Genomic DNA, 11,446 nt, shown 5'->3' on the forward strand with positions numbered 1-11,446 from the left:
CTGTCACTTTTCAAACAAATTTGTTTGTTTGAGTGTGTGTTTGTGTCTGCTCGCTTATGTGCGTGTGTGTGTGTGTGTGTATGTGGGATAGGAGGGGGTTCACATGTATATATGGGTGTATGTGTGTATCGATGTGTGTGTGCTGTCATTTATTTGTCATCTGCCAAGTAAGACAGAGCATCTTTCATCCTTTTCCTCTCATCTCATCGCTGATAGAGAACATAGTTGCGTTTGCACACACACACACACACACACACACACACACACACACACACACACACACGTACATGAACACACAGAGGATGGTTGTTTGTCTCAAAATGAGCCCATAATTATACTGCTTGTTTATACTTTGTCTCTGAACAGAGTGCTACAAAGTGTCGAATCCTGTTTTGTTTTTGCAGAACAAAAATAGTTTGCTTTGTGTTTCTGTAATGATGCTCCACACAACTGTCACACATTACTGTGCAACAGCATAGTAGAATGATTGGGTGTGCATGTGTATGTGTGTGTAACATACAGAGGTTTCTTTCTGCATTTGTACAGTACGTGTGTGTGTGTGTGCATGTGTTTCCAGCCTCGCGATGCTGTACTGAGATGAAGTGAGGAAGTTGTTGGGGCACTAACTGTGGTTACTCATCTCATTCCCGCGTGTGTTAGCATGTCAGAGGTGTTTCCAACTTCTCCTCACTCTGCTTGTCTCCTAAATTTGCCTCTTCCACTCTTACCTGCCACCCAGAAAGGAAGAAACCCGAGGTAAATGAGAACAAATGATTATCACTGTCAAGCTAAATGAAATAATTAAATGGATACAAACCTTTACCAGAAGAAGAAAAAACAGCTTTATTGGCAGTATAAATATTTTTTTTACATACACACACTGAATTTGTGTTCTACAATTAACCCATCCTTAGTTGAACACACATGCAACATACTACAAACAGGAGCAGTGGGCTGCATGAAGCACCCAGGGAGCAAATTGTGCTCAAGGGCACATCAGCCAGCTAATGGTGGGGGGAGCCTTTGTCACATTAATCACTCCACCACTCATTCCCATCCGGTGGGGGAATCGAACCGGTGACCCTCCGATCACAAGCCGCTTCTCCAACCTCTAGGCCACGGCTGCCTCGCTCATGTGTGTTTTAAATGTGTTTGTTTTGAATGCAAAGTGAATCCGACCTGAACTGAAACTCCAGTAAGCAACATATACTGTGTGAGGAGTTTCCTTTGTTAGCGTGACAGCTCAGACTCAGACTCTTTCATCTCCTTATCTTCTCGTCGCCATACGTTCATGGATTGGAATTTTTTGCTAACACTGACTCGTGCTAACACATCTTTGCCTCACCGACTAGTGTTGTGACTTAACGTGCTTTCATGTTTGCTTGATGATTTTGTGTGCTGTATGCTGCTTCTGCAATTTGCACTCACACAAGTTCAGTTAAACTCAAGACCTGAAACAAAATTAGGTGAATGAAAACATATTTCTGATGGTAGAAGCAGAGGAACCAGGATTCAAAAGATTTTCCTACTTAATGCTAATTAAAGTGTCAGGGTTTATTTTTTCTTTTGACTTGATGGATCATCTTGCCTCTGGAAGGTCAGTTGCAGCCAGTGTTGCATGCAAACGCTTTTGCAAATGTGTGCTGCTTATTCTGCTAACATGTTTTCAACTTTTCAACAAGGACAACATGAGAACTTGTAGCTCTAAAGCTAAGTATTAATATCAAATGAATCTTAGCCCAAGCACATTTTGTGTATTTTGCTACACAGATATAAAAATAAAAATATTACACTGTTTTAATCTACCAGGTATGACCTGCTTTGTTTCCACTTAAAGCGATGAACTTCAGCAAAACAAAATCAAAGTGGGTATGTTACATTTATAGATGTGCCACAGTTATACCACTTAGAAGTCTGTGATGACTTTTAATAAGTCACTTAATGTCACTCAACAAACAATATTTAATCCTGAAGTGTTAGCATGAAGCACTTAAGCAGACTGTCTACAAGAGACTTGGTGAGTTCTTGTAATGGTGGTTAACTCTCCGTGTTTTCTGTTTGTTCAGCTTCAGAAGGCTGTTGATATACACCTCTTAACAGTCTGCGGTATTCAGGTGTGTGTGTGTGTGTGTGTGCGTGTGTCAGGAGCTCTCTGTGGTCTGCTTGTGGTGGATTCCATCCACTCGCATGCATATTCATAACAGGAAATGGGAACGATGCCCAAATATGGAAGAATGTGGCTTCCATGAACAAGACGATGTCTGTTGGTGCCATTAAGTCAGGATGCTGTTAACTGGCAAGCGTGAGCTGATGCAAAACCGTGCGCTCACACACACAATGAGGAGTATTATCTTTAATGCTAATCGTTGCAGTTACAAAACTTAAATCAATTTCAATCAAAGAGGGAAGCTAGCTGCACCATGACGAATATGACTTTAGATGTTTGCACTTTTCTTTCTCCCCTCCATCTCTTTCTCTCTCCCTCTCTCTCTCTCTCTGTTTTCTGCCCTCAGGCTTCCTTCTGGCTGTCCCCTGAGGCATCATGGTTAAATGTGTATCTGCTGGGCAAGTTGTGGCTTGTTTGTCTGTATGTGTATGTGTGTGTGTGTGTGTGTGTGTGTGTGTGTGTGTGTGTGTGTGTGTGTGTGTGTATGTGTCTTGGGGCTAATGAGTGTGTTAGCAGTTGTGGACTTATAGACCATAGGGAGAGCAAAAATCGGGTGTGAGAAGAAGATGAGCGAGAGCGTCAGGTGTTTGCAGTGCATTTAAGAAGTAGATAGATGGATAGATAGATGGATAGATAGATAGATTGATAGATAGATAGGAGCACTGGGACAGAAGGGTTCATCTATAAATACCATCCATTGCATGTTGTGTGTTTAGAGAACAGATTCCTGATGCAACCAGTTGTAACCGGTACAATGGATGTGGGCCCAGTTTTGCAATATCCCAACTAATGGTGGGAGAAGCTGCTCCGTTGTCAGTATTCAAGGGCAAATTTCCCTCGAGGGCCAGCAAAATGTAGCATGGGACGACAGATGGGGGAGTAGTACTTTCCCAAATTTGGTGGGGTGTCAGAATTGTGGCTGGTGAGATCCTTTTTTCTTTGGCATATGTCTCATCTTTTAATCTAAGGTAGCTGTTAAAGGCTAAAACATGAGGGCTGGATCATAATACTGTAATACTGTATACCCTGAATGATTTCAAGCAAATTGTTCAACAGATTTTGAAAACAAGAGTACTATCTAATGTAATACATAAAAGTCAAAGAGGATTAATTGCTTTAAAGCGGCAGTAATCAATATTTTTTATTTTAACAATGGATCAAATCATTATGTGTGATGTGAAAGAGGTTGCTTGTAATAACAAAATCAAATAGGTTTTATCACTCATGCTTTGGCCTGCCCACTAGTAAAAGACAACATTTTTTGGGCTACTATGATCTCTGAAGTCACGTATGAAGGCTGTTCAACAGCAGATGATAACCAAAACGAAAAATGGTTTATAAAATCTATCTGATATTGTAAACTAGAATTAAATTAATTTCCAGCATTGTTGCGACAAGTCTGATAATCAACGACATGCGCCAGTCATCTTCCACAGAATAATATCAGTCATTTCTGTTCTAGTGAGGCTAGTCAGAAACCGTCAAAGGAAGTTTTACTGAGCTTTTAAGTGTATTTTTGACATTTGCTTTAGTTTTGTGGCCCAAAAAATTGATTTACTTTTGTGGCTCTCACCAGTTGGAAGCTCTTTCTGATGAAATAGCTGTAAAAACTGATTGTGTGCCACCTGTTCAGCATCATACAGCAGACTGGACACAGAGAACTGGATGTTGTTGAAGAACAAAGGTAAAAAAAAGAGTTAATATTGGACTTCAAGGTGTCCAGAAACATAATAGCAATAAACAGGCAACTCTTCACTAAAAATGTTTGGCAACTCAGCCATATGAAGTTATAATATGTCAGTTGTGTACTTTTGCTCTAATGTGAAATACCTATTGATGTAATGTTGATTTCAGGAAAATTGCTCAGCCCAACTTGTTCAGCACTCAACAAGTGTGATTCTAGAGCTCATATCTAAAAGCCCAAATGCCTCTCCTCTCCTCTCCTCTCCTCTCCTCTCCTCTCCTCTCCTCTCTTCTCCTCCCCACTCCTCTCCTCCCCTCTCCTCTCCTCTCCTCTCCTCTCCTCTCCTCTCCTCTCTTCTCCTCCCCACTCCTCTCCTCTCCTCTCCTCTCCTCTCCTCTTCTCACCTCTCCTCTCCTCTCCTCTCCTCTCCTCTCCTCTCCTCGCCTCTCCTCGCCTCTTCTCACCTCTGTTCTCCTCCCCACTCCTCTCCTCTCCTCTCCTCTCCTCTCCTCTCCTCTCCTCTCCTCTCCTCTCCTCTCCAGAACAATGCTGGTAGAACTGACAGAAATAAGTCAGAATGATGGAGGGATGGTGGGTTTTCAGAACAGGAAAGAGACATCAGTCTTTGTGCACTATGAATAGACCTCTGCAGCTGTCCTATCCTCTCACTCAGTATCTCACACACACACACACACACACACAGACTTGTACTGGGTGGCCACAAATGAGTGGCTACAGCTGCCCCCGAGCTTTGCCCTGGACCTGGTCTTAGCCTCTAGCTGCTCTCTAAGTTCAATGGTATGACTTACCAGTCATTCCCTCCAGGCCACAGACTGATGAACGCTTTATGGAAACCATTAGACAACTGTGTTTAAGCCTCTATGTGTATGTGTGGATGTGATATGTTCGCACTTTGCAGTATACTGGGAGAATAAAGGTCAAAGGATTAAGACTGTCAGTTGGAGACGAGTTTGTTTTATGATCTACAGATAAATATGAATGAAGAAAGTATATTATGGTGGCTCTGAGTTATCTGAGTCTCAGTCTTATTATTTATCAGTGAGTTTGTGAGTTTTCAACATTGAACATCAGCTTGGAGATTTTGCTCCCTGTGATCGAGCTTTAAGGCTGTCAAATCACACTATCAGTCAGTTAAATTTTATTTGTCTAGAAGAATTCGTGGAGGAAGATTTGAACCATAAATGCAACCCAAACCTCTTTCACTGCTACAGACTCTCAGACCTGAACAATAATAAATAACAGCGTTCCAGTACTGTGAGAATGAACCAGAAAACAGATCCCCCCTTTGCTCCATTAACTGGTTATTGTCACTCATTACAGGCTTCATAATAAGTGCAGGGGAGGCCCTCGAGATAAGACCACGTCCTGTAATCCTGAGACCAAACCTGGCAACCTAGATCGTTATCATACCTGACCTCGCTGCCCTGATAAATATCACAGCCATTACACACAACTGCTGCTCAATTAGAGCGACACACAAACACAGACGTGCAAGGAGCTGTTCAGACACACCCACACCCACACACACACACACACACACACACACACACACACACACACAGACATGATTACAGAACACCTGACTCGCTGTGTGGCAGCTTCGCCTCACTGTGCTGTAGTTGTAGTTAGTTTAGTTGAGGTTAACACAACACTGTAAATTACTACAGCATGTAGCGCTTACATGTCTGATAACACTGGGTGGACTACACCAGTTGTTCTCAAACTTTTTGAAGCACCCCTTAACTTGCACAAATTTGACGAGATTTTCTCCTACATCTTGCTTTCAGGTGTTTTACACAGAAAGTGTATGAAAGACATGACCTTGACAGCCATACATTCTGTCATTATATAACTTATGGATGGTAGTATACTGTAAATTCATTTTTCTACTTTTTGCAAGGGACCCCCAGAACCCTCCCAAGGACCCCTCGGGGTCTCCAAAGCATAAAACTAAAAGCATAATCACTAAATTAAAACCCTTAAAATGGTACTTTCTCTCAGTCCCTCATAAGAAATTGCAAAATGTATGAATACGCAGATGTTTCTCATTTCACAAGATTAAATGCTGGACACACTTCACTGTGAAGCCCATTCTCAGCGGATGTGCTCTGCAGGCTTCCACATGAATCTTGTATGTGCTAAAAATTGGGCCAGGAATGAAGGCAGACAGTATTTGTTGACATCATGAATCATGCTCATACACTCTGCCTCTGAAAATCAGGTTTTCAGTGAGCACATATACAGTATATACACTTCAAGGAGTGCATGTGAAAACAGTTTTATAAAGTCAAAATCTGCACACACATCATATCAATCTAAACCAACCAAATGCAGCAAACTGAATCATAGGGATGTTGGTTCCTCCTGTAAAGTTGTGCCTGGACTCTCTGTGAATTATTGCCTTTCAATCTTGCTGTAAACTTCAGTTTTTGCTGAGCTTCATGCCTGACTTTCAGCAACTGTTTTTATTAAGTACTACAGTGTTTTATATTGAGTGCTCATTCATCCGTATTAGCCTCTCCTGGCTGGTATTTTTACATTTCATTGCTATGAAGTGAAACATACATGCCTCTCCACTCTGCAGCTATATTATATTGTATACGCTGATGCCAAGTCTCTCTAAGTCTCTAAGACTCCCTGAGACACACAAGCACACACACCTTGTTTAACACGTGAAAGCACCTCTCAGTTCTTTAAGATGAGAGATGAGGCCCATGGGCTTTCTAGCAAAAATACATCCTGACAATCTTCACAGCTTCAAACACTGAGTGTGAAATCTCATGAATGTGTGTGTGTGTGTGTGTGTGTACATTTGTTTGTACATGAATTTATGGTGGGTGGTGGTGGTCGTGGGGTTCTGGAGATGTGAAAATTGATTGTGGTAAAAACCTAATTGCTTTTCAAACGCCTCTGACAAAGAATGAATCACACACTCTTTGATATGAAATCTAAAATGTCAACATTTGTGAACGTGCAATAATCGGTGATTAAATCTTTGAAGATAAACTTCCTTTAGCAGTTGCCGACAGATGACGTGGGTTTGTAAAACCATTCTCTCCCACCACTCAGAAAAAAGCTCATACATTATCTTATCACCTTCTCAAAGTCTGCGTTTTCTGTTCAGGAAATGGAGAGCTGCCCTGCCAGTGAACAGAGGGCTGAGACATATATTAACATTGCCCACTGTAACATAAGCATTTAGTTGAATATACAAGCAACTTTTTTGAATTTTAATACACCTCTTAAAACTGCAACCATGACATTTTGATTTGGAATCAGCTCTATTAGTCTTACGGCTAAAACCAAAAATTTGCCATTCCTCCAGTTCAAACAGCAGAATTTTGTCAGCAATGTGCCTTTTTCACGACACAGTAGGAAAAGCACAAGTGTTAATAATAATATTAACAAAGGCTCTGTTCTATTTGAGTGTCTCATTAAGTCATGACAGCATTAAAGAAACCAGCATGAATGATACTGAAACTGGAGAAGCTAAGTGGCTTCTAGCGTTAATTTTATTATTTACACGTGTTTTTCTTACTGCGACATATCAAAATGTCTCCTGTGAAAAAGGCCTACTGGTGAGTACAATGTTAATATTACCAGTATACCACAAGTGTATTTATATAGCAGCAGTGAGCTGTTCTGTTGTTTGGGTTGCTGTGTGTGGGCGACGAGTGTTTGAACTCAGACGGGAGCACAGAGTCACAACAGGAAACACTGAAAAGCTTCATTACTGGGTCCAGTTACAATTAGTCCTCCAACAAGGACACTCACGCATGCAGACACACACACACACACACACACACACAGAAGAAAAACAGCTGGATCATGTCACTGATAGCAGAAGAATAGAAAACCTTGAGGTGTATTACACCAGGTGTGTGTGTGTGTGTGTGTGTGTGTGTGTGTGTGTGTGAGTGCGTGTGTGTGTTTGTCCACTGGTTCTCTCACTCAAAATAAACAGAGTTTTCATCACAACAGTTGCTGTGACTATCACCTAACCTGACAGAGTTGACCATTTACTCTGTATCATCATCTTCACCACACACACACACACACACACTCACACACATAGCCTTGACCTATCATCAGCCCCTCCTTTCTCTGTAACCCCCCCCTTCCCAGCATGACCTCTGAAGTCTGTTCAGTGTGTGTTAGTGTGTTTGCGTGCACCACATGTGTCTGCTGCTACTGACAAACTAGAGACAAGTGATGACTGAGATTATGCAGGGCTGCGACTGGTGGACAGAAGCCCACCACCCCCCACCTCCAACCGCCACACTAATAATTTTTATTTACTGTCACATGTGTCAAAGTCTAACCATCTGCCACCACAGACGGCTGTAACTTTCTATAAAACATTTTTACAAATACTTTTAAACCCCAAAGAAGCCATATATTTTTTTTGTCCTGCTGCTCTTGTGCTCTCAGCCAACCTGTTTGACTCCCCCCCTCCTCCTTCCTTTTCACTGCATTTTTTATGTCCTCCTTATTCCTCTGGTTTTGCTCTGACCCCCCCCTCCTTCTCACTGCTGATTGAAGGAGAGCTGACGGAGCTAACCAGACTTTTTACTGCCTTCTTTCCTTCTCGCCCACCTTCCTCCTTCATCCCTCCCAAGTCTTCCAGAGAAAACAGAACCTGATGGAGTTTACGACCCGATTACTGCCTGGACACACTGCTGGCTTCTCCCCCCAACAGTGCCACAAGTACACACACACTCACGCAGTCTCAGCAGTGGGTGCTGGTATGGGGGAGAGACGCACAAGTTTACCTGTCATCTCACATTAGTAACACTCCAAACGACCGCTTGCATGATTGAGAAAAGCGAACTATTTCAGCTCCAAACAGCAGCAAGGCTATTAATGGCTGAGGAATGGGCTTGTAATAAATGCCAGTCCATTAAAGAGACATATCTGTCTGTGCCTGGGAGGTGTTCAAATAAACTTACATGAAACCATTCAAGTTGTCCAGCAGGCTGAACGACGTTAGCTGACTTGTCAGCATACGTCACGTGAACGCTCACCTGCTTCTCTGAGCAGCGAACGGTCCAGCAGACCCTTCTCACTGGACCAAAATTCATTTAGGGGTCAAGCCAAGACAAACTGTAGCATCACAAAGCTAAACATCTTTTTTCCATTGTCAGTTTGTTAAACAGCTCTTTTGGCATTTTGATTTGTGGCCGATAACTTTTTCTTTCACAGAAACAACATCGTTCATTTTCACAGTCAAATCAGACAGGTGATCCTTCTTGTGTTTCAGCTGTGGATCTTATAGTTACTCTCATTTTACATTCATAATTATAATTATCCATCCATCCATCTATTTTCTATACTGCTTATCCACCAGGGTCACAGGGGAGCCAATTAACCTAACATGCATGCTTTTGGTATTGTGGGATGAAGCCAGAGTACCCTGTACCTACGCAGGCACAGGGAGAACATGCAAACTCCACATAGAAGGGCCCAGACCTGGAACTTGAATTGATTTGAACCTGGAACTCTCTTTTTATGAGGCAACAGTGCTAACCACTGCACCACCGTGCCGCCCTAATTATACTAATATTTATATTTGCTCTTGCTCTAAAAGTTTACCTGGTGTACCATGAATGCTATTTTTTGAACATGCAGTAGGCCTTCCTCACCCTTTGTTGAACTCCTGTTATGAAAAAAGATCATAACTTAAATAGTACTACTATTACTAATAATGATGAGAATAATAATAATAACAATGTCAGCGTTTGGTCTTTTTGCTCTGTTTTATAAGATCACAGCGTTGAGGCATTTCATACAAAACAGATGTGAAGAAGACCTCAGATGTCTATTCTGTGTAATGTCAATGTGCAAAACATTTACAGGAATCTTGTGAAATATAGGAATATAACAACATTTTACAACAGTCTGGTTTGAATTCTCAGAATGTTTTTTTTTATTTAGATACATGATTTGTATACTACACCAGTGGGGCAGTAAACATACCTTGCGGCCACAAGTGGCTGCAGATTGATTGTGAGGGGTTGCGAGATGGTTAGCAAAACTAAATATTTCTGCCAGCATCTAAAAACTTTCAAACAAAGAAAATAATGTTCAGCTGAACTGCTCCTACTGTAGACACTCATTTCTTTTGAGGGGTCACAAAACCAAGGTTGGGCACCACTACCACACAACACCATGACACAAGGTGTCAGGTGTACTCGAGGTGTAAAAAAATCCTACACACCTGGATTTAAACTGCTGTTAAACAGGTTAGAAAACGCTATCAATAGATCTTACTGGTCCTCTCAAAAGAGGAACACCCAGACATGATGGTGGAGCTCCTCTTGTTACCAGGCAGCCTTGTTTCCTTGGTTAATATTGGGCTCAATGATGTCACACTAGACTGGAATCACAACCTCTTTGTGGTCCAGAGGATTAATGGAATAACAAACACAGCAATCCCCAACAGGTTTGTTAACATACATGATTCATGCATACATTCGGAAACTTGTGTTAGCATGCTACCACAAAATACTAAATTTCTATCTCAGCAAGCTTAGGTTTCACAAATCTTTCTGACTTCAAGAGCCACTTCACTGCATTATCCCATGGAGAAACTTTCAGAAACTTTCCAGCAGTATTACAGCAGCTCATCAGTTGAGGTCCGGTGATGTCATCGAGGGACACATTTTCAGCAGAGATGATTGGCCAGCTGTCACAAGCGGGCTGACTGGCCTCCTCCATCTGCACCGTGGGTCCCATGAGCACCTTCTGCTGTCATCAGCTGGTGCAGGATGGCACCTGTGGCCTATTGATGACTTAGACATGAGGAGCAGATAAATGCCAACAAAACACAACACACACTCACACGCTCTTCTCTTGTACAAACACAGACCTATGTTTGCATGAGCTACAGAAGCACAGAGAGAGTATTGGGAAAAAATCTAATATCAAAATGGTAAAAAAATATATATATACATCACACACACTCTATACACACATTTGGTTGGTGGTGGATTAATGTGCATCCTGATGCTGTGCCACAGTAGGTCTCTGTGCCTGCCAGTAATGTAATAAAACGACCAGCTCACTCCTACACAGACCTGCCTGTGCAGCAAAGCACTGTGGGTATAGTCACCACAGCGTCCCCTGAGACGCAACGAGAAACCGCTGAAAACGGTCTTCTCTGCCTGTGCGCTCACACACACACGCACACACACACACACACACACAGCACTTGCTCACACTGAGAAAAAGACAGGAAACCTTTATGAATAAACAGATGAGAGTCCATTAGTTGTAATGTTATTATCCAGCTGTCTGAACTGTGACCTCACTTAGGGTGTGTGTTTATGTGAGTGAAACACACACACACACACACACATGGGATTAGGGTTATGAAAACTATGTTAGTGGCCAAGAATATTTTTTTAAGGGATCATTTTTTCCCAAAGCAACACATTAGTCCTTTAACCTTTTTCTTGGTTGACGTGGTCACCACCTCACACATGTTGTCATGGCTGGGTTTTTAGCTCACTGTTATGACTGTTATGTTATGTCACAGTACCGTATGTTCGCTTGTTTTTGTTTTTGTTTTTGTT

The sequence above is a fragment of the Scatophagus argus genome, chromosome 14 (genome assembly GCF_020382885.2).
Source record: "Scatophagus argus isolate fScaArg1 chromosome 14, fScaArg1.pri, whole genome shotgun sequence".
Taxonomy (NCBI): Eukaryota; Metazoa; Chordata; class Actinopteri; family Scatophagidae; genus Scatophagus; species Scatophagus argus.